The sequence below is a fragment of the Chiloscyllium plagiosum genome, unplaced genomic scaffold (assembly GCF_037043375.1).
Source record: "Chiloscyllium plagiosum isolate Xiang-an unplaced genomic scaffold, Cpla_swu_hap1 HiC_scaffold_29, whole genome shotgun sequence".
Taxonomy (NCBI): Eukaryota; Metazoa; Chordata; class Chondrichthyes; order Orectolobiformes; family Hemiscylliidae; genus Chiloscyllium; species Chiloscyllium plagiosum.
The window spans coordinates 5003959-5031597 of NW_028270167.1; the positions used below are offsets into that span (position 1 = coordinate 5003959).

The following is a 27639-nucleotide window of genomic DNA, read 5'->3' on the forward strand; positions in this document are numbered from 1 at the left end:
CACTGGCAGTTTTCCAATGGTCTGGGAATTCTCCAGAATCAATGCATTCCGGGAAGTTTCCATCAATAACTCCATTATCTCTGTGACTACTTCCTTTAAAATCCTAGGATGCAACCTATCACATCCAGGAGACTTACCGACCTTTAACACCATTACTTTTCTTACTATTTTTCTCTAGTGATAGTTATTGGGCTGAATCCAATTTTCTTTTGGCTAAATGTGAGTTGTACGAAGTTTTTTGGAGGCATTCTCAGGTGAGGCCTAGTGAGATGCCTCACCATATCTTACTCAACGTGCCTCATTAGCTAACTATCCCATGCCTCTAGTGCCTAGAATGTATGATGCTATCCCCATCTTACAACATACCTTTCTCAGAACAACGCGCCATTGGAGGATTTAGGTCAAAACGCTGGCATCCCTTGTGCCTGTGCTATCTTTGAAAGACAGCTGTGCCCCCAGGTAAGTTTAGGCAATGTGATATGGTCCCTCACTGGCAAACTAATGGCATGGCAGCCAAGAAATATCCTGCCAATTTCACAGAACCAGCAAGCCTGACACTCCCTTGCACATACAATCCAATTCTCTCACCCTAATCACGGTTTAACTACCAGACCACACACTTCAGCTGTCCTTAGATACATCCCAGTTATCACCTTCTCTGAGTCCCTGATACTCTTTCTTCAATGACCTGTAGTCACCACATCTTTCCATTTTAGGGGAAGATCATATACAGGCATGCAATTGGACACTTTCAAATTTGAGCTTTTATTGACACTTAGCAAATGTGAATGCAAAGGAAATTAATACATGCTGCAGTTTGTTCCCCCAATGCAAACCGAACACTGTAATTGGGTGTACATGTGCAATCCCAACTTATCCTTGAGAAGGTGCTGGTGAGTTGCCTTCTTGAACCGCTGCAGTCCACATGTTGTGGGCTGACCCACAATGCCCTTAGGGAGGGAATTCCAGGATTTTGACCCAGCCACACTGAAGGAATGGCAATATATTTCCAAGTCAAGATGACGAGTATTTCAGAGGGAAACCTCTCCAGGGAGTTGATAACTCTGCTGTTGCAGCGTGCCTGTTCCCAGGCCTGAAATGCTTTTACCATTCTTTTTTCCTTGGTAACCATTGCTCTTCCCTGCTGCAGACTGTGCTGTTATGAGCAGGTAACCTCAAGCTAAGTTAGAAGATCTCATATTGTTGCTCCCTGTGTATTATAAAATGAAGTCCACCCCACCACCTTTCCTGTTGCAGGAATTTGTCAGATTACCATGAGGTTACTACCACTATATTCTTCACATATCAGCAACTACAGGACCTATTTGGTCCAATGTGGCTGAAGACCAAGTTCTGGCTTTCTGCTCTAACTAGAGGAGTTAAGGCTATCAAGATAGAATTTATGACATATTAATAACTAGTTCCAGGCTACATTGATATGATGGACATTGTAACAGAGATTCTGTGGAAGTTCAGGTGTTGGTCTCACTCCTTCGAGATCCGAAACTACTCTGTCCTCAAATCCATGGGACAACATTAAAGTTGGTGATGTTTATAGTATTTGTCAGTATTAAGCCTTTCAGACACAGATATACCAGAATGTGCACTCAAGTAACCAAAACTTGCTCTTATACTGTCCTTTCCTGGTTTACAAGTAGAGACTGAAGGGTGAGTAATGCAGTGTTTGTCTGAGGTAATGGAAGGGCTTTTACAGGATTGCTTAGAGTCAGTGGACTGGTCCATATTCAAGAACTCAGCTGCCATCTAAAGAGTTTGTCACTACCATTACAGACTTCATTAGTGAGTATGTAGATGACAAATTTAATCCGAATGTTCCCCATGAAACCATGGATTAACATGGAGATCCACTTTCTACCGAAGTCCCCGTCTGAGGCATTCAAGTCGGGCAACTCTGACCCATACAGAAAATCCGGGTTTGATTTTTGTAAAGCCATCAGAGATGCCAGGAGGCAATAACAAATTAAGCTTGAGCCCCAGACTAACCACACGGACATGCATCAGTTGTCACAAGGCTTACATGACATAATAGGCTACAAAGCAAACAGAAAATTGGAGCATTGCTGGCTCATTTTCAAAGACAGTCAGATTTGTGTTGTCTGGCATGCATTGGGAAAGGGGGATGCCCATAAATTAAAAATGAGAAGGCCCCTATGGAAGGACTAGGATGTGGGGAGGATCAATGTTGCTGTTCAGTTTATTTCTGATCAGGTCAGAGATGTGATGGCTGAAGACCAAGCTTCTGGCTTTCACAAAAATCAAGCTGTCAGTTTCACTCACAGTTCCCTAAGAGTGACTGGCTTTTAAAAGAAAATTGTGCAGTCAGAAATTCTGGTTCCACTTGGTATACTGGCAGATGAAACAGGTTTCACTATATCTCAATTCCCCGGCAGCCATAGCCGAACGGGGAACATTCATGACTGTGGCTGAAGATGTTAGCACGGGATTACAGGATAGAGTCCTCCTGTGATTACTTTTTCTTCACCAGAATGTTGGAGACTGAGGGGTGACCTGATCTTGTGGCACAGTGGTAATGCCCCTACCTCTAAATCAGAAGACATGGGTTCGAGACCCACCTACCCCTGAGGTGTGCAATAATATCTCAAAGTGTACAAATTTATAAGAGGCGTGGATAGTCAGAGTCTTTTCCCTTGGGTGGAAATGTCAAATACGCTGGGGCATAGGTTTAAGGTGAGGTGAGGGGGGCACGTTAAAGGAGATGTACAAGGCAAGTGTTTTACACACAGGATGGTAAATGCCTGGAACTCACTGCCAGGGGAGATGGTAGAAGTAGATACAATATCAATGTTTAAGAGGCATTTACATAGATGCATGAACAGGCAGGGAATAGAGGGGTATGGATCAAGGGCAGGTAGATGGGATTGGTTTAGAATGGCATCAGGGTTGGCTGACATGGTGAGCTGAAGAGTCTGTTCCTACACTGTGCTGTTAATCTGATCAAAGACTAGTTCCTCATGTTTATATAAAAAATTATCTCAATATCTATTTGTACAAGTTTGACAGAGTATATCACACTTTAAAAATCCCAGTTCGAAGTGTGGAGGATACTTCAACAAGAAAGTGAATCAACTTTTTGCTGGTTTTCACTAATTAGGAGACAGCTCAGATTTCCAAGCAGCTGTCATTGCAATTGCACTGTGACTGACCACAACCTATTTCCACAGCATTTAATCTTTGGGACCTCTAAAGGAATGTCTACCTCAGCAGAAGATAATCTACAGTTTAGTTTAAAGGGACAAACACTCAAACTCATTTTTACCAAATCCACAAAATGTCCACTCATCTAATTTGTAAACATATCCTTTTCTCGCTCACTGTCACATCTTCACATGTTTTCCTGAATATTCTGATACTTAAGGACAGTCTCTTAGAAACACATGTTCTATTTACTGTGGTTCAAACCCGTCTTAAAATAGTCTGCTTGTTTAAAGTAAAAGAAAAATATCTGCAGATACTGGAAATCTGAAATAAAAACAAAAAGTGCTGGAGAAACTCAGCAGTTCTGGCAGCATCTGTGGAGAGAGAAACAAAGTTAACATTTTTGAGTTCAATAGGACATTTCTTTGTTCCAAGTTTCTGAGTTTCTCCAGTAGTTTCTGGGCTTGTTTAAAGTGTTTGACTTAGAATTTAAAAGGTAAAGATATTGAATTATTAATTCATCAGTGTTTTGACTCCACTATGAAAGGTTTTCTATTAGATACTGTTAATTTGGACAGTTGAATTTTAATTTGATAAAGAATGCTGATTTAGTTTTGAAAAGGATGTGGGACTTGCCCAGCTATTCTGAAAAAAGGTGTGCTGGTTGGCTGAGAGAGTTAATGCAGACTGTCTCGATGAAGGTGCTACAACTCCAGCGACACAACAAGAAGTCATTGATGAAGAGTCATCTAAACTCTGTTAGCTTGCTCTCTCTCCATGGTTGCTCCCTGACCCACTGGGATCTCCACCATTTTTTTGTTTTAAGAACTGTCACTGGTTTGGGTCACTTGAGTCTCCATAGTTTCACATGCAGAACCCTGGGAACTTATATTGACTGCACTGAAGCCCAGTTTGCTGCCTTATTTATTAATATCTGACTTATTTGAAATTAACTGAGTTTCAGTTTCTGATGGCACCAGCTGTCATTTCAGGACAATGAATGGATGGTTAAAAGAAGAATTAAACTTTTACAATTAAACTTAACTCTTCATTTTATGTGGTGCATACAGTTTGGATGTTGCTTTAAGTTAGCGTGTGGTTCTCTTCACTTTCCTCTCTCTCTGCCAACATTTCTGATCGCCATCCACCCGAAGACTTGGACTCACTGTTGGAAGATGGTGTCACAGGGATGGAGGTTACATGAATATCTGGAGCTCCCAGGTGACCCCTTTCCATGGATCAGTTTCTCCATCCATGGATGGGGAGATAGAAGTCGGAAATGTTTGCAGATCCTGAACCTCGAAGGTGTACACAGTCACCCACTAGGCATGTCCTGTACATTACCATGGAGACAGGTGCAAGTAAAGGGCTTAGGGGAACTCCCAAAGATAGAGAGTCAGTCACAGGGTAGCAGCAGGCTATGATGATGGGTAGGTAACATGATGCCTTTTAACAAATATTTCTACAACTTTAATGAAACAGTGGTGTTGCAACAAGGCTGGCCTGGGTAGTGTGAAGTGGAATACCTCGCTAGAGTGACGGTATGTCTGCACTCACCCCTGAAACACTGGCCTTCCCTGTCCGAACAACCCAGCCTCTGCTTGTTCAGGAAACTGAAAGTCAAACGGAAATATCCTGTCACCTCCTAGGCATTTACGATTGTCCTGTTCAGAGAGTTTCTCACACAACTCTGGAACTGGTGGGGCTTGTACCTGGGCCTCCTCGCTCAGAGGTAGGGGCATTACTGCTGTACCACCGGGGCTCTTCTGGTTGCCTACTTTACATTTGACAAGGCTCTGTGAGCTTGCCCCATGCAAGCAGGTGACCACACTAGCTCCTATATCCCCCACCCCATCACCGGGAGAGCCAGCACAGAGGCTGGAGCTGGTGTTTTCAGGTACCTGTCTGCATCCACACCCCCAACCCCTGACCCTTGATCCCCGATAGGGCCTGAATGGAGAAGCCTGAGTCTCACCAGTTTTCTTCCACAATGTCACATTGCACATGTACTTCCAGTCCAAGCAGCTAGATAATCATCATGACAGAAGATTTGTATTTATGTAGCCCCTTTCATCACCTTTTAGGGCATCCTCAGGTGCCATGCCACCAATGAAGTGCTTTTTCAAAACGTGGCCACTTGTAGTGGAGAAAAAACATAGCTGATTTGTGCACAGCAAGATGCCACAAGGCACAAAGGGATAGACAATGCGGTAAGCTGGAAGAACAGCATCTTATTTTCCACTTGGGGACCCTGTGGAATCAGGACTCAGTATCAAGCTCAATAATTTTAGAGGCTGAATACTTCCTTCCATGTCCTTTATCCACCCCATACCCAAGGCCCTGAGTTGCTTCCAGCACAGACACATTTTCACCTACTCATTGCCCACATTATCAACTTTGCTCTTTCCCTTCTTTCATATTATCCATTCTTTGCCTAACTTTGTTTCTCTCCCTCTGGACACTGTTCCATCTATCCACTCACTCTCCTTTCTCTGCCCAAATGCCCCCTATCACCAGCATGAATACCACCTTTTCTTTGCTACTGTTAGTTCTGAAGAAGGGTCACGGGACCCGAAACATTAACTCTGTCTTCTGTCTCCACAGATGATGCCAGATCCGCTGAATTTCCCCAGCAATTTTTGTTTCAAATGATCTGTCATTGTGCTGTTGCTTGAGGGACTTCTCCTGTTCCTCTTCAGAACAGTGGCATGGGATCTTTTGCATCCACCTGAGGGGGAAGACAGGGTCTTGGTTTAACATCTCATCTGTTCTATGTTCTATGAAAGGATGCTTCTCTGGCAATTTGGCACTCCCTCAGTACTGCACTGACAGTGTCAACCTGGATATTATGCTCAAGTCCCTGGAATGGGATTTGAGGTGCTGGAAGACTAACCAATGCTTGCTACCAAATGTCAGAGGTACCAAGGCTAGTTGGAGAACCCTTCGAGCCAGTTCTTCTGAGATCAGCCCCACTCTAAGATGTAACCTGGATTTCTTACATCCCAATAGAGTCATAGAGATGTACAGCACAGAAACAGACCCTTCGGTCCAATTTGTCTATGTCGACCAGATATCCTAAATTAATCTAGTCCCATTTGCCAGCATTTGGTCCATATCCCTCTAAACCCTTCCTATTCATATACCCATCCAGATGCCTTTTAAATGTTGTAATTGTACCAGCCTCCACCACTTCCTCTGGCAGTTCATTCCATACACACACGACCCTCTATGTGAAAACAATTGCCCCTTAGGTCCCTTTTATATCTTTCCCCTCTCACCCTAAACCTATGTCCTCTAGTTTTTGACTTTCCATCCTGGGAAAATATCTTGACTATTCACCCTATCCATGCCCCTCATCATTTTATAAACCTCTGCAATGCACGGGAGAGTGACATGTTACTAATCCTTTCAGCCTGGATCTCTAAGGAGGGGAGACAGATTGACACCAGGATGTCACCACGAGGCAGGGAACTGCATAAGTAACATTGATGATTCCTGTTGAAAGTTGTGCTTTAGCCAAACTTATGCTGAATTAATGGTGAAGACCAATTCATAAACATCCCTTATGCAGGCGAGGCAGGAAGTGAATCAGAGCCTAGAAATGATTGAATTCTCCTTGAAGAGGAAAAGGAAGAGGAAGATGGTGGTGGCAGACAAGTATTTTATAAAGAGAATGTGTTTGCATAGCAGTGACTCACACTGGTTAATGTCAGCCTCCACCTACACAACCACGGGTCATTGCAGCGGCTTGCAGATCAGTCCCAGATTTGTGTTGTTTTAATTTTAAAAGTATTTTTGTTTTTGTTCCAGTTCCTTCTCTCCTCCTGCTATACACCCAAAGGCACTGACTGTCCCGAGGTACAGTTCCTGAAAGCACTGTGCCTGTTGTTAGGGTACAGTTCCTGAAGGCACTGTGCCTGTTATTGGGGTACATTTCCTGAAGGCACTGTGCCTGTTGTTAGGATACGGTTCCTGAAGGCACTGTGCCTGTTATTGGAGTACGGTTCCTGAAAACACTGTGCCTGTTATTGGGGTACATTTCCTGAAGGCACTGTACCTGTTGTTAGGATATGGTTCCTGAAGGGACTGTGCCTGTTATTGGGGTACGGTTCCTGAAGGCACTGTGCCTGTTATTGGGGTACGGTTCCTGAAAACACTGTGCCTGTTATTGGGGTACATTTCCTGAAGGCACTGTGCCTGGTGTTAGGATACGGTTCCTGAAGGCACTGTGCCTGGTGTTAGGATACGGTTCCTGAAGGCACTGTGCCTGTTATTGGGGTACATTTTCTGAAGGCGCCGTGCCTGTTGTTGGGATACAGTTCCTGAAGGCACCGTGCCTGTTGTTGGGGTACAGTTCCTGAAGGCGCCGTGCCTGTTGTTGGGATACAGTTCCTGAAGGCGCTGTGCCTGTTGTTGGGATACAGTTCCTGAAGGCACCGTGCCTGTTGTTGGGGTACAGTTCCTGAAGGCGCCGTGCCTGTTGTTGGGATACAGTTCCTGAAGGCGCTGTGCCTGTTGTTGGGATACAGTTCCTGAAGGCACCGTGCCTGTTGTTGGGGTACAGTTCCTGAAGGCGCCGTGCCTGTTGTTGGGATACAGTTCCTGAAGGCACCGTGCCTGTTGTTGGGGTACAGTTCCTGAAGGCACCGTGCCTGTTGTTGGGGTACAGTTCCCGAAGGCGCCGTGCCTGTTGTTGGGATACAGTTCCTGAAGGCACCGTGCCTGTTTTTGGGATACAGTTCCTGAAGGCACCGTGCCTGTTGTTGGGGTACAGTTCCTGAAGGCGCCGTGCCTGTTGTTGGGATACAGTTCCTGAAGGCACCGTGCCTGTTTTTGGGATACAGTTCCTGAAGGCACCGTGCCTGTTGTTGGGGTACAGTTCATGAAGACATTGGGGTACAGCAAGGCACTGAGGCAAATGCAGCTTCAGCACACACCAGCTAATAACAGCTAACGCAGCACAGGCTAGGAACTGCAAGATGAATCCAAAATGACATAACAAACTTGTGATTCCAGTCATGTGCTTTAAACCTTATAGTGTGATCTCTCATTCCTCAAACTCTGACCTCTTGTTCACCACCCACATGTTTTCCTCCACCATTAGCAGCCATGCATTCTGCTGCCACAGACTAAGCTCAGGAATTCCTCCCATACCCTGCAAGACCTGGATAATGCCCCTGTTTGGACTGCTAAGTGGTAAATAATATTTGTGTACCCCCAAATGTCAGGTAATTCTCATCTCCAACACAACAGACTCTTTTAATGCTTTCCAGTTACCATTTGCTGAATTTTCCACCGTCAACATCCTGGGTGGGATCATCATTAATCAAAATAATCTATCATTATTATTCATTGTTAGATTAGATTAGGTTAGACTAAATTAGACTGGATTATATTTATCGTGATCAGATTCCAAACTGTAGCCCACTTTTGGATATCTGTTATTCTCTTTATAAATCATGCCGAACACCTTGATTAGAATCAGTCTTGCAGATATCTATTATTCTGTATCACATCTATCCTGATCCCCGATTAGATTCTAGACTATAACACACTCCCACGTTATTCTCTTGTTAAACCACCCCAAACAATTCTCCAAGCCCCACACTCCTGACTTGGAAATATTCCATGGTTTCTTTACTGTTGCTGGGTTAACTCCTGGAACTTGCTTCCACCCTGGGTGTTGACATGCCTCAAGGACTGCAGCAGTTCAATAAGACAGCTCACCAGAGCAATTAGGGATGGGAAATAAATACTAGCTTAGCCAGTGACACCTAACTCCCATGTACAGGTAAAAATATTAGATTCCACGCTATAATTCACTTTCAAATATCTGGTATTCCACCTGTACAGCACACCAACCCCCCCTTGATTAGATTGGACTCATTCTCATTACCCCATTCTGGGGTGACTGACATTCAATTTATAGCCACTCCGAGCCCCTTGATTAGATTTCAGGTTACACCTAACTCTTTGCTTATTGTTATTATCTAAACCTTCCAGATGCCTCAGTCAGAATCCAGGTTTGATCTCCGAAATGGATTGTACATTTATTTGTACTATTTTAGACACACTGAGGCAATACTATTTGGACTGTGCTCATAGAGGAAGCCAGGACTGCATATTTCAATGGCTTCTGTCTTACTGGAGCTGATATTGATGGAATAGTGCATTCAGTCTGTCCTTCAGATGGTTTTGACTGTGAAGGGAATATTTAGTGGATGTTTGGCAGCAGAATCATCACTCAAATTAAACAGAATGAGGCATTGGAAAGAAAAAAAATGAAATAAATTCTTCAGTGCTTGGCTATTGCTTGAGGAAGGATGACGTGAACGCTTTAGTCATCTCTGAGTCATTTGCGATGTGAGTCCCTCATAAATGAAACTCCGTCCTCTGTGGTGTTACTGAGTGAGAGGGCAGGATTTCAGGGCTGATTCCAAACTCTCTCAATCCTGTGAGCTCAGCTTATCAAACTCAGCAATATTGGAGCAGTTGTATTTCATAGAAGCATGGAATCATAGAATCATTTCTGTTGATTTGCTTCCAAGCTGGATTCACAAGCCTGTAATTAGCCAACTAAAACATTGTAGAATTTGTTTGGATTCCAGTAAGGGGTGTTGGGGAATTGTAATAGAATGTGCATTCTCTCCTCTCCTTGGGCAATAAGCGTTGTGCCTCATGGAAGAACAGGTGGCATTTTGCCAGTGTCTGAGTGCGCCAGAGAGCAGATCTGGATTAACACCTTACTGTCTAACTATCAGTGTTCTGGATTATGAGACTAAATTGGTTTATTTAACAACTAGTCTGTAATCCCTGCTCTCTGCTGATTTAGCTGATCTCAGCTGGGTGGCACCTCAAATAGCCTCTGTATTCTTGATCTATCCAGAGGCAAAATTCTGAATCACTGATTCAAAGCAAGCGTCAGCATCAAACAAGGACAGTAACATGAGTCCTACAATCTTTGCCAATTCTGGCCTGTTGTATAATCTGGATTCTAATCACTTTACCGTTGGCGGCTGAGGCTGAGGCTCAGAGTTCTGAAATTCTCACCCTAAACCTCTCCACTGTTCCTCCTTCCTTTAAAGTACTCCGTAAAATCGACCTCTTTCAGCAAATTTCTGATCATCTGCCCTAAACACCCACTTAGGTTCAGTAACTCATGTTGTCTTCTAATGTTCTGTGAAACGCTTTGAGATGATACACAATGTTAAAGGTGCTATATAAATGTAAAATGTTATTGTTGTTTGTGAGATTTCCTCACTGCCTGCCCCTTTCAAACCAACATTGAATAACTTGCAAACATGAATCAACAAGTTTCAACACATAAGGAACAGGTATTTGGATAAAGGGCTGGAGGGACATTGGCTGCTCATAATACTGACCCATGATCATCATCTTCAGAAGAGAAGCATTAGAATTATTGAATCATATAGCACAGATGAGATCATTCTGCCCATAGTGTCTTATAATAAAATACCACAGATGCTGAGAATTTGAAACAAACATGGAGAAAGCTGGAGAAATTTAACAGATCTGGCAGTATCTATGGAGAGAGAAATAGAGTATGTTTCTTCAAAGCTCTGATCTTGTTCTGTTCCAAGGAGATCTGAGGTTCTCCAGTCTCTCCATACAGCTTAAAATTCCTTATGCTCGAGTATATGTCCATTAGGCCTTCTCTAAAGTTTTGAAATGCTTAAGTGTAGCACTTAAAATTGGACACATCAAGGCTGGGGCTTACCTGGTGATTTAGTGAAACCAGTTAATGGCAAAGGTGGAAAAATGTTCAAACCTTAGCTTTAGTGCAACAACATTAAAATCAAATGAGAGGGTTAGTCAATGGGTGTACTGTTCTGCCAACATTTCAACGAATAACAGATTGTTTGAAGGCTTTAATTAGCTGATGTTTTTTATTGGCCAAATTATTTACCACAGAATTAACTACTACAGTTGATCCATTCAGTGAATACTGGAGGGGGAATTAACAGCAGATTGTTTTAAGCTGAAGACTGATGCTAGGAAATTCTACAGTAATGCAGAGACATGTAAAAATACAAAGTGAGTTGTTAAAGGGTGATTAGTTTTCATATTGAGTGTTTTGTTTTAGTTGCACTACTGAAGGAGTGCTGCACTGTTGGAGGTGCTATATTTTGGATGAGATATTAAATTGAGGCTCTAAGACACACAAAATATCCCCCAGTGCTATTTTGAAGAGACACAGGGAATTTTCTCCAGTACCGTGGTGTGCCTAGAGTGGCATCACCTCATTATCACATTATGATTGATTTTTGATTTGATTCATTATTGTCACATGTATCTAAGTACAGGTCATAGAATCTCTGACAGTGCGGAAACAGGTCGCCCAGCCCAACAAGTCCACACTGACCCTCTGAAAAGCAACCCACCCAGATCCATTCTCCCCACCCTATGTTTACCCCTGACTAATGCACCTGAGCATTACGGTGGCTCAGTGGTTAGCACTGTTGCCTCACAGCGCCAGAGACCTGGGTTCAATTCCCGCTCAGGCAACTGTCTGTGTGGAGTTTGCACGTTCTCCCCGTGTCTGCGTAGGTTTCCTCCGGGTGCTCCGGTTTCTTCCCACAGTCCAAAAATGTGCAGTTAGGTGAATTGGCCATGCTAAATTGCCCGTAGTGTTAGGTAAAGGGGTAAATGTAGGAGAATGGGTGGGTTGCACTTAGGCAGGTCAGTGTGGACTTGTTGGGCCGTAGGACCTGTTTCCACACTGTAAGTAATCTAATCTAATTTACACACCTCTGAACACTATGGGCAATTTAACATGGCCAATTCACCCTAAACTGCACAACTTTGAATTGTGGGAGGAAACCGGAGCACCCGGAGGAAACCCACGCAGACACAGGGAGAATGTGCAAACGCCACACAGACAATCACCCAAGGCTGAAATCGAACCCGGGTCCCTGGTGCTCTGAGGCAGCAGTGCTAACCACTGAGCCACTGTGCCACCCCAAAATGAAAAGTTTTGTTTTTTGTGTGGCACAGGCAGATCATAACATACAAAGATTAAACAGAATGAGAAATACCAAGTTATAGCTACAAAGAAGGTGCATAAACAGCAAGATCAACATCAGATTTAAGCGATCCATTCAGAAGTCCAATAACAGTGGGGAAGAAGCTGTTCTTGATTGTGGGGGCTTGCTTTGAACACATTGAGTGCCATGTTTTCTACATTATAACAGTGACCCCACCTCTCAAAAGTGCTTAATTGTTTATGAATTAAGTATTTTTTAATATCCTATGGTCATAAAAGGCTATTGAAGATCATATTACTGTGCATAGCATATGGGTGATTTCTCAGTTATCAAAAAACCATTTTCCAAATTTGCAGGAAAGACAACTTTTTATCTAATCACATTTTTATGTGACTGATGTTTTTGCACTTCTCTCTTCATTGATACTCAAGACATTCTTATCCATCATTTTATTCACCTTCAACTTATCATGAGATCCCTTCCTATCCAACCCCAACCTATTGTATCCTATCTGATCTCTTACCTGCCAGTCAGTAACCAAGGGAAATGGGTTTAAAATTATTAGTAAAGGATCCAGGAGGAAATGTGAAAACATTTTACACAATGAATTGTTATGATTGTGGAATTCATTGCCATGGAGCGCGGTGGAGGCCAGGACTTTAAATGCCTTCAAGGCAGAGATTGATAAATTCTAGATCTTGCAAGGAATTAAGGGCTACAGGGAGAGTGCAGGTAAGTGGAGTTGAAATGCCCATCAGCCATGATTAAATGATGGAGTGGACTTGATGGGCCGACTGGCCTTACTTCCACTCCTATGTCTTATGGTTTTATGATCTTCAATGTACTGCCTGTAAGCGGCTGGAAATAGACTTAATTGTAAGTTTTGAAAGAGAATTGGCTAAATACTGATAAAGTAACAAATACAGAACTGTGGAATAAGAGCAGAAAAGAGAACCAGCACAGGTAATGGCCTCCTTATCTGCTGGAAAATTCAATAGTTCTGTTGTTTTCTCCTTCCCACCATCTCTACCCCCAATTTGTCCTGTTCTTTCCCATCAACTATTTCCCATCTTAGTCAAAGAGTGTGGTGCTAGAAAAGCACAGCCGGCAGGCAACATCCGAGGAGCAGGAGAATCGATGTTTTGGGCATAAGCCCTTCATTAGGAATGCCTTATTCCTGATGAAGGGCTTATGCCTGAAACATCGATTCTGCAGTCCTCACTTTCTCCTATTTCCCATCTTATTCCTGTTAACCTTATTTCTAAACAGGTGGACTGCAATATCTCATTGAAACACAGCTGAATGGAGAGTGAAATGGTCACTCTGTGAAGGTGATGCACCAAGATAACAAGTGGCCATGATAACACCCTGTGACCAGCTTCGAGATGCCTTGGAGTGCTGACTTGGAATGGTGGAGGTGAGGCTCTTTGCCCAGATCGGGGAGAGGTTTAGATTAATGTTCCATGCCACTTGGGATGGATCAGACTAAACACCCAGCTGATTAAAAGAAAACATAGAGAATGCTGCGGACGCTCAGCAGGTCAGGCAGCATCAATGGAGGCAGTGAACTTTTCGGGTTTGTCACCTTTCAGTTTCAGAACTGCCAAAACCCTTGATCTTTCTGATAAGTCCCAGCCCCATGTCCTCACCCAGTCTGTCATTCATTCCAAAGAAACACACTAAACGCAGCAGCCGATTTGCACTCATAAATTTCCTGGAAATGTAATGTGATAACAACGAGATCATCTAATGTTGGTGCCATGGGATCTTTAGGAGAGAGGGTAGTTGGGGGCTCTTATGTTCTTACATATTAGGATGTGGAATAAGCGATTTAAACCAGCTGCACTTACTCCATTTTTAAACTGTGAACTCCCAGCTCTTGTCAAATGTAAATCCCCCCAGCTGCACCTGATAAGTTCTAGACTGGAGCTCCTACAGCATTAGTCCTGACCTCTGGATTATAAATCCAGTATGGTTATCACTATGCCGCCACTCAGTCAATGGCTCAATGAAGACACATTTCCTAAACTGTATGTATTGTTTGTGCCTCATGTGAAAAGCTGGGAGGAAAACTGGACGAAAGCAGGAGACAAAATAAGTCAATTAGTTAAATAACAGTACACTTGGTATTTTAGCATCAGTCAATAGGGGGAAGAGACAAGTATAGTATCAAGTCTCCTACTCCTTTGAGAGGCTGGCAAAGTTCAATTTTGAGTGAGCAAAGATATTAACTCCGAGAATGAGGGCGGAGAGTTGAGTGGGGCTGAACATGAGCTGCAGAGAGGTGCTGCAGTCTCATTTGGGAAGATGGGAGAGCTGGGCAGGATTACAAATTAGAGAGTATGAGCAATTTACAACTGCAGAAAGGCAGACTGGGGAATATTGGGAGGTGGACAGTGCTGACACTATACAGAGTAGCAACATTGTGGTGATTTTCACACATGCCTGACCTTGAATTCCTGGTAGTTTTGTCCATCCCACCACACCGGATACTTGAGGTAATTTGGCAACTAATATGTTTCAAGGGTTAATTCTGACAACCCTTATCCAGAGGAACCTCGATTATCCGAAGGACATGGGCAGGGAATATCTCGTTCGTGGATTTAGCCCTGCATTGGGACCTTGCAATCTTGTTCGGAAATTCAGTGAATCAATTGCTAGATAATCGTGGTTCCTCTGTATATCGATGTTAAAGATAGAACTTGGGTTAAATCTGACATCAAAGGAAATCTGCTTTTTTTTTTCTCTGAAATTATTGGTACCTCTTTTCTGCTGTGCCTTCAGTTTCAGGGCCTTAATGTCCAAGATTACTAATATGACCCTCTTTATCTCTCTCTCTCACTCTCTCTTTCTTCCCTTTTTGAGATGCTTCTTAACACCTACCTCTTTAAACAGACCTTTGGTCATCTGCCCTCTTATCTCCAAGTAGAATACTTTTTGACGTTGATTTTTATAAGATAATTGCCCCATGGAAACTCCTTGGATGGTATTACTGTGTTTAAGGTGTTGTATGAATGAAATTTGTTATGGCCATAGTAAGTCATACTGGCATCGATGGATGGTAGCGGTTTTGGGGGATCTGATTGTGTGAGATTGAATATTGACAAGCTGTTGAGAAGGGCCAGGGGACAAAGAATATCTACACAGATGGTAATCAGGATACGAGCCCTGACTAATTGTCATGTAGAAACCTTAGAAAGGTTAGAGCATAGAATGAGGCTATTCAGCCCAATGTGGCTGAATCAACTAGCCCCCATTCTAATACCACTTACCATCACCTGGTCCTTAGCCTTCCAGGCCCCAGCATGCCAGCTGCAGATTCAAGTTCCTCTTAAATGAGTTCCACCTCAACCACAAAATTGGGCAGCAACTCCAGATTTTGAAGACGGCTCACTGGACTCTAAATGTTCACTCTGCTATCTCTGTCCACAGATGCTGCCAGACCTGCAGAGCTTTTCCAGCAATTCTTGTTTTAGTTTCTGGTTTCCAGCATCTGCGGTTATTTGGTATTTTGTTTAGCCAATTCCAGGTGAATGGTTTTTTTCTCATGTTCCTTCTAATGCTTTTAGCAATCACCTTAGATTCCACAGCACCTTCCCCCCACCCACTCTCCAAAATATTTGACCTCCACTAGGGGTCAAAGGAAAATAACCCCAGCCTATCCAATTTTATGCCATAGCTGCAATTTGCAAACCCTAGCAAAACATTCTTGTAAATCTCCTCTGTACTCTCTCTACAGTAATTATGTTCTGGCCAAAAGGTGGTCATTCAAAGATGTTGAGGTCAATAAAGTTCAGCAAACTTAGGATTTGAATTAAAACCATCTGGTTCACTAACGTCCTTTTGTGAAGAAAAATCTACCATCTTTACCTGGTCTGGCCCGAACGTGACTCCAGACTGTAACTGCCCTTCGAAATGGCCAAGTAAATAAACAATTCCACCTTCTTCAAGGCAGTTTGGGATGGGCAATAAATGCTGGCCCAGCCAATGATGTCCACATCGCATGTATGAATAAAAAAAAATGTTCGAGGAGAAAGTGAGGGCTGCAGATGCTGGAGATCAGAGCTGAAAATACGTTGCTGGAAAAGCACAGCAGGTCAGGCAGCATCCAAGGAACAGGAGAATTGACGTTTCGGGCATAAGCCCTTCTTCAGGAATGAGGAAAGTGTGTCCAGCAGGCTAAGATAAAAGGTAGGGAGGAGGGACTTGGGGGAGGGGCTTTGGAAATGCGATAGGTGGAGGGAGGTCAAGGTGAGGGTGATAGGCCGGAGTGGTGGTGGGGGTGGAGAGGTTAGGAAGGCGGTCATTTCCGCCAGCTCCAAACGGACCCCACCACCAGTGATATATTTCCCTCCCCTCCCCTATCAGCGTTCCGAAAAGACCACTCCCTCCATGACTCCCTCGTCAGGTCCACTCCCCCCACCAACCCAACCTCTACTCCCGGCACCTTCCCCTGCAACCGCAAGAAATGCAAAACTTGCACCCACACCTCCCCCCTTACTTTCCTCCAAGGCCCCAAGGGACACTTCCATATCCGCCACAAATTCACCTGCACCTCCACACACATCATCTATTGCATCCGCTGCACCCGATGTGGCCTCCTCTATATTGGGGAGACAGGCCACCTACTTGCGGAACATTTCAGAGAACACCTCTGGGACACCCGGACCAACCAACCCAAACACCCCGTAGCCCAACACTTTAACTCCCCCTCCCACTCCACCAAGGACATGCAGGTCCTTGGACTCCTCCATCGCCAGACCATGGCAACATGATGGTTGGAGGAAGAGCGCCTCATCTTCTGCCTGGGAACCCTCCAACCACAAAGGATGAACTCGGATTTTTCCAGTTTCCTCATTTAACCTCCCCCCACCTTGTCTCGGTCAAATCCCTCGAACTCAGCACCGCCTTCCTAACCTGCAATCATCTTCCTGACCTCTCCGCCCCCACCCCAACTCCAGCCTATCACCCTCACCTTGACCTCCCTCCACCTATCGCATTTCCAAAGCCCCTCCCCCAAGTCCCTCCTCCCTACCTTTTATCTTAGCCTGCTGGACACACTTTCCTCATTCCTGAAGAAGGGCTTATGCCCGAAACGTCGATTCTCCTGTTCCTTGGATGCTGCCTGACCTGCTGCGCTTTTCCAGCTACACATTTTCAGCTAAAAAAAAATGTTCTAAACCAGGCCCATACATTTACTTGTTGGTCTTGCATTACAGAAAGCTTTACTGAAAAGCACATTTTTGGTGCTTATCAGATTGTCTTCTACAAGGTACAGCAGAGTGAATGGAATTCAATTGATATGTGGCATCATTCCAGCTATGCTCAACACTCAGTCCATTCCTGTACACTGAGTACTCATTTACTATCTGGTTAATATACTGTGACCTGGTCAATGCAGTACTGTAAATAATAGAAGGAGCATGAAAACTGCATGAATCTATCCTGAGTCACTATTATGGGACAGGAAATGCTGCTATGTAAAGATAGTAGAGAGGCCAGATCGAAACCTCCTTATAAAGAATTGCTTTAGTGTGAAGAAGAGAGTGTTTGTGTGTGTGGAGCATATGAGTAAGTGTGTGTTTGAATGCACTCTTTGAATGAGGAGAAGTGACTGAAAATGGACTGGGTGCATTTGGAGGAATCTGTCCCTTCATCAAAGTCGGTGCTGGGGATCAGAGCAGTCCTGTTTCCTTTGCCCAGGACTAGTGAGATACATTCAATGCCCTCTACTCTGACCTGGTCCAACCCATAAGTTGAGATGTTAAGTTTTAAAACAGACCTGAGGGGCACCGTTTTCATGCAAAAGATGGGGCATGAATGGAGACAGAAGAAGTAGTAAAGGCACGTCCAATTACAACATTGGAAAGACAATTGGACTGGTTCATAGATTGGAAGGGTTTAGAGTGATTTGGGCCAAATGCAGGCAAATGGGATTAGTTACGTTTGGGATACCTGGTCAGCATGGACAAGTTGGACCAATGGGTCTGTTTCTGTGCTGTACGACTCAATGACACTAAGAGCAACATCTATTGCACCAATGAGCCATATCTTACACTAACTAGCCAATGGCACTAATTTAAGTACAAATTCAGAGCAGTCTTTTGTACCAAAAGGCTGACACCAACTGAGAACTGAATCAACAATCGTCCTCAAACTAACTTCATAAAGGACCCACTAAAGGCATCAGAAAATAAAGGACCCCAACCCTCTGTCTTGTGATGTCTGACCATCACTTGGGCTGCACAGCCTTTAAAATGAGACCCTCATGTTCTGAATCAGTGAATACACCCTGGACTATTCCAGGCAGTCTTGATGTACATAAATTGTCAATGTGTACAGCATTGATGTGAACTTTGACACATTTATTCTGTCATGCAATTATTTCATTTCTGGATTTGGGAATGAACTGGGAACCAAGTGGGAAATATCGCTGAGCTTTTCGTTTGTGTGTGTGTGTGTTTGTTTTTGTTTATATTCATGAACATGTTGTTGCTTTTTCTTCCAGAATACAAAGGGGCAACATGGTGGCTCAGTGATTAGCACTGTTGCCTCACAGCGCCAGGAACCCGGGTTCGATTCCAGCCTCAAGTGACTGTCTGTATGGAGTTAGTATATTTATTTTCCCTGTGGCTACATCGGTTTCCTCCCTCAGTCCAAAGGTGTGCGGGTCAGGCAGATAGGCCATGATAAATTGTCCATAGTGTCCAGGGATGTGCAGGCTAGGAGGATAAAACATGGAAAGTGCAGGGTTAAAGGGATGGGGTGGGTCTGTGTGGACCTGATGGGTGGAATGTCCTTCCACACTGTAGATATTCTATGATTCTATGTGGGTGTATATGTACGAGTGTATGTACGAATCTGTAGGTGTGGGTATGAGCACTTGGCAGGGTTGTGTGTATGTGTATATACAAATGTGTGGGTGTGTGTAGGCGTGTGCAATTTGAAGATGAGCTAAATTTGCATTTCAGAAAAGGTTATGTAACAACAATGTCAGTTTGCATTTTTATGACACCTTTGACACAGTTCACCATCTTCATGATGCTTCACAGGAATAAAATCAGAAAGGAATAAAATCACTTGGTCAGACAGGAAGATAATGCAACAGGTGACCAAATACTTGATCAGAGAGGTAAGTTTCAAGGAACCACTTAAAGCAAAGGTGATAGAACAAGGCTGAGAATTTAAGGGGGGAGCTGAAGAGCTTAGAACCTCTGAAGCTGTGAAATGTCTGCTCAAATGGTGTCTGTAGCTGACAGGAATTGTGTAGTGAGACTCCACCTCTGTCTTGCAGTGAATAATCAGCTGCCTAATGTTAACTGTAAAAAATGATAATGTTAGTGGCCTGGGAATTCAGAAGACTGAACGAATGTCTTTTTAGAGAAGGAAATCTGCTATGCTCACTTGATCTAACCTACGTTCGTCTCCAGACACACAGCACAGCAGACTGCCTCTGCCTTCTGAAATGGTCTGGTCTGGCAACATTGTCAGTTCTGTCAAACACCCCCACAAAAAAGTCAAGTTTTCAGCACATCATTCAATTTCCACAACATCCTCATCAGAAACTAATTGAGCTCCTGTGGTCACTTTCAACTGGACAAATTGACTGTGGCCAGTAAGATTGAGGAGACAATGGCCTAGTGTTACTATCACTGGACTGTTAACCCAGACACCCAGATAGTGTTCTGGGGAACCAGTTGGAATTTGAATTCAATAAAAAACTAGAATTAAGAATCTAATGATAACCAAGAATCCATTGGTGATTATTGGAAAATCCCATCTGGTCCACTAATATTTTAATAGGGAAGGAAACTGCCATCCTTAACTGGTCTGGTCTACACGTGACCCCAGACCCACAGCAATGTGGTTGACTCTCAATTCTGGACAATTAGGGATGGCAATAAATGCTGGCCTAGACAGCGACATCCTCATCCCGTGAATGAATTTAAAAAAGGATATTGGAAATAAAGGACTGTGATTCTGTGGAGAGTCAGGAGAAGCTGAGATAGTTCTCCTTACAGCAGACGGTAAAGAGGAAATTTCAAGAACTACTCAGAATGAGTAAATAAGGAGAAATTGTTTCCACAATCTTTTTTAAAAATGCAATGAGTTGTTGAGGTGTGGAGCATGCTGCACTTTCAATGCGCACTTCCAGAAGGGAAATCAAGAATTAATATGTGAAGGGGAAAGGTTAGCAGTTTCACAGTAAAGGGGCTCCTATTTAAGATGTAGATGTGGAAGAAATTATTCTCTAAGGGGGTCGTGAATCTTTGGAACTATCTGTCGCAGAGAACAGTGGAAGCTGGGTCACTGAATATGACTTGCTCCTTCTCCTACATCTTATGCTCTTCCAGGGCAATGGGGAAAGAGCAGGTGAATGGGAATAATTGATCAATATTCAAAGAGTTGGCATGGACACAGTGGTCAAATGGCTTCCTTCTGCGCTGTCTGGTTGGATGGTTCTGGAGCTACTGTTTGCAGACGTTTGGTGAGTTCAGGATGGGGTGGGGATGAGCACAGCTCAGCTTTTTAATGAAAATAATATTAGCTTAACCATTTGGAGAATTTGGATTGGAAGATATTGTTTCTTGAAGAAATCAGTTTGGACACTGATTGTGTTCTGCTGCCAAGTCTTAATATTTAGTCTTCCCACTAAACTAGCAATTTGTGCTGAGAATTACTCAAAGCCATGCCCCTGGCCTTTCCACTGGTTTGATGATGGAACTGTATTGTGACTGTATTACTTCCTGATTTCTCCAGCATGCACAGCAGCAACTCACCAAGGCTTCTTCAGCAGCACCTTCCAAACCCATGACCCTTACCATCTGGGACACTGAGGAGAGCAGGCATGTTCAAAATTCACCACCAACAAGCACCCTCCAATCCATGCAACATCAGACTTTGAGCCATATCATTATTCCCTTATTCCCACTGGCTGAAAATTATGGAATTCTGTAGCCACACTGAGTGCACTTATACTATGTGGGCTGCAGTGATTCACCATCACCTGGTGTGGGGCATTTAGGGATGCACAATAAACAGACTAGCCAGCAACGTCCAGCACTCGAGATTGGATTTACCCAAGAGTTTGACCAGGAGAAACGTGCTCTGTTTACATATCACTTTGAAAAAAAACATGGCATGACTATTCCTGAAGCAACAGCCTAAATTAAGTTTCCCAGTTAATGTATCAAAAAGGATATATAATCTTACTAAGTGAGCTGCAGCTAAATTTTCAGATTAATTTGATAGCAACTCAGTGTACCATTTTGAGCTGAAGAAACTTGAAGCTGCAATTCTGAAGTTGGGGAGAAAACATGGAGAAAGCTGGCACTCTGCCACCAATGTACCTACTTTCATTCTTTTACCCATTATTCCATGTATTAAACTCTATTACCATGCAAGAGGGAAAGAATTTGAAGGCTATCAGGAAGGGGGCGGGAGATCAGGTTGAATTGAATAGCTCTTTCTATGATCAGGCTCATGAACCAAATGACCTTCTCTGTGCTTCACATTTCTCTGATTCTTCAGGGTACATGATGCTGCAAAGTGCAGGTGGGGAGTTGTAAGTTATTTATTAATGGAACAGCTGTATTATGGTGGAGTGGTTCGGGACAGAAGGTTATTATACTCTGGAACGGCTCCCTGAAAAGACGGTGAAATCAATCTCCAAGGGAACACCCCACAAGCGCCGGGATACAAGCACAACAGGATACTCACATTCAGGGTAAAGGGGAAAAGCTGGGGCATGGACGAAACTGGACAGCTTGCTAACGAGTTGCCACTAGCATGGCTGGCAGAATGGCCACATTCCCTGCTGTAAAGGTTTACAATTCTGCACACTCAACAGATATTTTTGATTTTCACCAGATATGTTTCTGGAAGTGGACCTGTCACTGGACATTGCACCTGCAGTTCACCGAGGGACTGAGGGTGCTCTGGGCTTCTTTCCTTAGGCCTTTAGCTGCTATTGAACAATCCTTAGGATTAGGAGATTCTTGGCTCCTGCTCTGCACTCCCATCCCCTCCAAGTTCAGCTAAGAGGCTTGAAAAGAGGTCATAGGCCTTTCATGTTATGAATGCAATGGAGTTTATGTTTGCCTTATATGGCCGGTAGGAGTTAGCTGTAATTTTGTCAAACCCAGTTCAGGCTGAACGTCCTTCCAGGTGCCATTTGAATGCAGAATATTGCTCCTTGATGAGTTGTCAGCTGTGGCTCAGAGCAGGAAGCACTCTTTTCCTGATTCAGCAGGTTGTGAGTTCAAGTCCCAATCGGGGACCGCCATCCTAAATGTGCAATCCTTGAATTCTTCCCTGGCAGCGATGCCACTTTCTCAATGAGGCATTAAACAAAGGCCTCATCCACCCTCTCATAAGTGTAACAAAATCACGTGGCAATATTCTGAAGAAGACCGATGGGCTCCTCCTCACTCAGCTAGCTAAAATTTCCCCAGTCAACATTATTGAAACCAATTACCTAGTCATTGTTACAGCGCCATTGCGAGAACTTGCTGTGTGCACACTGAATGTTGTATCACTTACATTAACGCAATGACTACATTTCAAAAACACATATTTGGTTGTAGAACACTTTGGGATGGCTGATATCATGAAAGCCACTCTAGAAACACAAGTTGTATTTTCCCAGAATTGGACTTCATTTTGCCCAAAGATTAGATACACCAAAGACTAAGTTTTATCCACGAGGAGTTTAATCCAGGAAAGCGCTATAAGAAATCCTGATTGCTCTCTTACTCCTTTCATCCTTTAGTCCCTTCAGTCATGCACTACCCGTGAAAGATCAAACTATAATCCATCATGGGCTTTTCAGAGAATTCTTCAGTGCAATAAACTTTGAGTCATCGGAAAGAGCAGCTGGCTGGTAGTGTCATAGGAGGGTATCCATCCTACAATTATTCCTGGGGCTGCATTACAAATAATCCCTTCCTTCTGTGGCACTGTTTCTAGGGGCAGTTGATCGATTTTGAGATTCAGTATTTGAATTGGAAACAAGTAAGAAATCTTGAGATCCTGAGTGTTCGGAATACTAAAGGATATCCCTGGCTCCTTTCGTAACTCTCCCCTGCACTGTTATTGCACATCCCACAGTGTCAGTTGTCATATGATTGTGAGACAATTAGAAAGTTGTTGGTTCAAATCCCACTTAAGTTGAAATTTGTGGTGAAGTATTGATGGACTGCTATATCCTACAAGTCTAGATAAAGGTAAGTCAGTCTTCCTGTCTTTGCAATGCATAAATAAATAGTTCCGTGGAATATTTGCACATTGCATTAATAATGAAGAAATTCCTATCACAGCCTCTTATGCATAAATTAAATTATTTAAGTTGCACTCGGTCACTGCTTTAATCTGCATCTGTTTGTAGAAGACTTGTTTCTGTAGCATCTTTAATGACCTCAAGTATCTCAGAACCAATGTTGTTCATTGAAATTATCAGAAATCAGCAGCCAATAGCTGCACAGCAAGTTCACAAACAGCAATGCGATAATGACCAGATAGACTGTTTGAGTGATGTGAGTTGAGGGATTAATCTTGGCGTGGATACCTCTAACAGTAGAACAGAGAGATCTTTTACATCTATCTCCTACTTTATTCCATGCTTCTGAAGTGGTGTCTCTCAAGTGAAATATAACCAATTCTCTCTATAATGGAGAGAGATGCCTTGGACTCTTTATGGCTATCCACCTACAATGAAATTCTGTCCACAGTTCTTGTATTTTCAGTTATTGCAAATGTGACTTTGTCCCAATGCATCAATAGATACTCAATTTTATTTGTTTGTTGCTTGTCCTGCTCTCCCCTGAAGTTACTAACTTTCACAGAGTCGTGATTTGAGTATTGCGTTTCAGGTTAACAATTATTGCTAATCCCTACTTCCCTGAATCAGTGACCAAATTTCCTGGACCATTGCCATCTTTATGGTAGAAATTCTCCCACAGTGAAGTTAGATAGCAAGGTCCAGGAGTTTGACCCAGCAATGCTGAAGGTTGAACCAATGTCACAAAGGTATGTGATTGAAGGAGAGTTCAGAGATGAGAAGGTTAGCGTATACCACTTCTTCCTACAGCCCTTTAGGTGGGAAATGTTGTATTTTGGAAATTTTGCATGAGTTACTGGACTCAATCCAGAGCAGGAATCCTGTCGAATGTTTTATTTGTAGTTAGTTACCTTCCCGCTGCTTAATGCCTCAGTCACAATTTTTTTTTACCATTTGAAGATCCTTCGGCTTGTCTGTCTTCAAAACTCCAGGCATCTGTAGACTTTGGGAGAGATAGAGAAAGAAAAATGAAACATAAAGTCCAATCTTCACAAAGTGCTCACTCAGGAAAAAAAAGAACAAAAAAGAACTCATACACATACCTAGCTCATACTTGCACCCAGCTAACATCCAGCTCACACACACACCCAGCTCTCACCCTACCCAGCTCACACTCAGCCCATTCTCACACCCAGCTCACACTCAGCCCATATACACACCCAGCTCACACTTGCACCCAGCTAACATCCAGTTCACATGCACACCCAGCTCACACCCTACCCAGCTCACATTCAGCCCATATACAAATCCAGCTCATGCTCAGCCCATACACACACCCAGCTCACACTCACACCTACACCGAACTTACACATATGCACTTGCACCAGCTCACACTCTCACCCATTCTCTGTTCACATTTGCATCCAACTCACATGCAAAAGGAGCTCAATCTGAGCCCAGACTTACACCCTCTTAGACTCAAAGCCTCATGTTCACACCCAGCTCATACTTGCATTGCGTCCACGCTGACTCTCAAGCTGAGCTCACACTCACACCGAATTCACACTCATTGAGCTCACACTCACCCAGATGTACAATTAAAAGTCTGTTCTTTCTTGATCATGGGAAATATACAAATGTAAGTTCTGAGCCGTGTGGATACCTAAATTGGCAATCTACACAGAAATAGTTGATAAATTCCTCTGCATCCGGGAGAGGGAACGTTTTGTCCCAGTGTCATTCCCAAGAAGTTGTAAGTCAATGGAATGATTAGTCTCAATTCTCTTTGTGCTTGGGAAGAAATAATGTTAGTGTAATATCGAATTATTTACCCTTGGAAGCTGTATCTCTTCAAACCACTGTTAGAAAGGAAGTAGTTTGTATAACAATATGATTGGCTAAAATATGATCTGCACAGGGAGAAACAGAATGTTAGAATTGGTAAGTTTGCTCACAAGATTATAGTCTCTTGGAGAAGAATGCTGGTCAGGAAAATTGTCTTCACTGAGCAAGTTAATTGTATATCTAATTACTTGACAGGAGATTGATCTCCTGAATTCACACCGGCTCAATGGGATGTGTTGGCAAAGCTGGATCTTAAATAACACTTGGCATCAGGCTCCAATCAGAGAAATAACTGAGGTACTAATTATAGCTTCAGAAATCTGTTTAATGAACAAGGAACAAAGTTCAGAGTTTACTCCGCACTGTTGATGATCAGTCTTTGCACTCAGCACCCCATTTCCTCTGGCTCATGGAAGGGCTGCAGTCAGAGAGAGGAGGAGGAGAGAGTTACACTAAGGTTAGGAAACAGTGCCTAGCAGTGCGTAGTCCACTGCTTAGTCTAGGGCACATACAGAAAAGACTGAAGTCATGTGAATCAACGTGACAACTGAAAAATATATACTGTCCAAATATAAAGCACAGACAACCTCGATGCTGTTTTGGCCAGGTATTATCTTTTATTTTAAATCAGCATTTAGCAGCTTTATGTCTTCTCTCTCTCTTTCTCCACCTCTCTCTCTGTTTAATAGAGGATTTATCTTTGGCAGGACGCCAGGCTGTGAATATCAGATGCATGATGGTACTGGTTTTTGAGGCCTCGCTATGATGGCTAGGAGCCACGATCAATTGCTGGTGAAATAAGTTGGCTGTCTGCCAGTCTCAGGTTGCTACGCAGCCAGCCTGCCCTGCGCTGTTCACTGTTAAATCACAGAAGGGAAAAGATTGGCTCCAGACAACTTTTTTTTCTCTCTCTCTCTCTCTCTCTTTCTCTCATGTTTAACCCATTTCAGGCAATCGGCACTGCATCAAGATACCGGAGTCTGAGCTTTAAGGCCACTCTCACAGACTGAAGGTTTAACATTAAGATGTGTTTGTGTGGGGACAGAGACATAATTTTGTTTTGCGTTTGAATGTAGGTGTTGCTGGCATTTGATGACCATCCCTTATTGCCCTTCAGAAGGTGATGGTGAGCTGACTTCTTGAACCATTGCAAATCAATTTAATATACGGAGGTGGTGAAGGGCAGACAGGTTCAGAATGACTTTTGAAATAAGATGAATAATTGTATTCCTGTAAATTCAGCCACCTCGGAGAGGTTTCTGAAGGAGAGAGAGGTCACGTTCTTTTGTTTCCATCAACTGTAAATGCTCCAGTATTTTGGAGGCAACACTCCATCCTCAAATGTACCTATACAAGACAGTGACACTCGTTCTAATACATTGCTTCGTCACAAATAATCTCTGCAGAGTTTAATTGGCTATCTGTACATGTTAATGCCTTGCGTTAATTATACTGCACAGTGGGCATTGGAAGACTGCAGCAGAGCGATTAGTTCTAAAATGTCATGTTTCTGCCTATCTGTTTGCAAAGGAGGTCCTAACTAAGGAGTTACTCCTGCTGCTTGGTGTTTCATTTGGCTGCTATCCCCTTAGATATCTTGGTATCTTCAAGGCCATGAGGGTCTAGACAGTTCATTGTCCCCTGGCATTAATGGGTCCTGTACTGCTGTACAATGGCTGGTGGCTCTTCAGGCATCTCAATTGCCTGGCACCAGACATGGAGTGCTGGGCAGCATGATTACATGGTTGATCAAACGATCGAGACGACAGAGAGGGGAGGGGAAGGCGGGGAGCTGAGGGGGTGGATAAGAGGGATTGTGAAAGCAGTCTTCTGCAGTGTGAAACCTCCTTTTCTCAAGCAGTGGCTTATTTTTGATTCTCTTTCTTTGTGTCTCTATGTGATGGTGTGTGTGTGTGTGAGTGAGTGAGTGACTGATGCTGCAAATTAGGTTTTCAGTTTGAAAAATGATCCCTAGCTGCTTCATTCCCAGTCAGCACATTTGAAGCTCGAGATTAATGTCCATGATTGGTGTAAGACTGCCGCAGTAATCCGTGAGCAGAATGCAAGATGGGATATGGGGGAAAGGCCAAGATTCATGCCTATACTCAAGAGTTTACACAAGTCTCCATAGTAACATGCCTAGTTATTCTGTATGCGTTTGATTTTTTTTGTGAGGACAGATTAAAACTGTATATTCACTTGACCAGAATATTTGATGTTATTATCAGCAATATTCCTCTTTTCTTTTGAAAGAATTATGTTCGTCCAATTTTTTAAAATAATTGACACTCGCTGTATTGCAGTTATGAGCAGTAGTCAAATGACTGTGTGCTC

General features: G+C 43.3%; 1 long non-coding RNA gene across 3 annotated transcripts in view; it reads left to right on the plus strand.

Moving 5' to 3' along the window:
* Positions 1–27096, plus strand: part of LOC122540575 (uncharacterized) — a 225820-nt gene extending 198724 nt beyond the window's left edge. For all 3 annotated transcript variants that reach the window (XR_015751959.1, XR_015751957.1, XR_015751961.1), the window contains 2 exons: positions 13452–13599; positions 18691–27096. This is a non-coding gene — a long non-coding RNA (uncharacterized LOC122540575). The remainder of the gene's footprint in view (positions 1–13451; positions 13600–18690) is intronic.
* Positions 27097–27639: the final 543 nt, after the last annotated feature.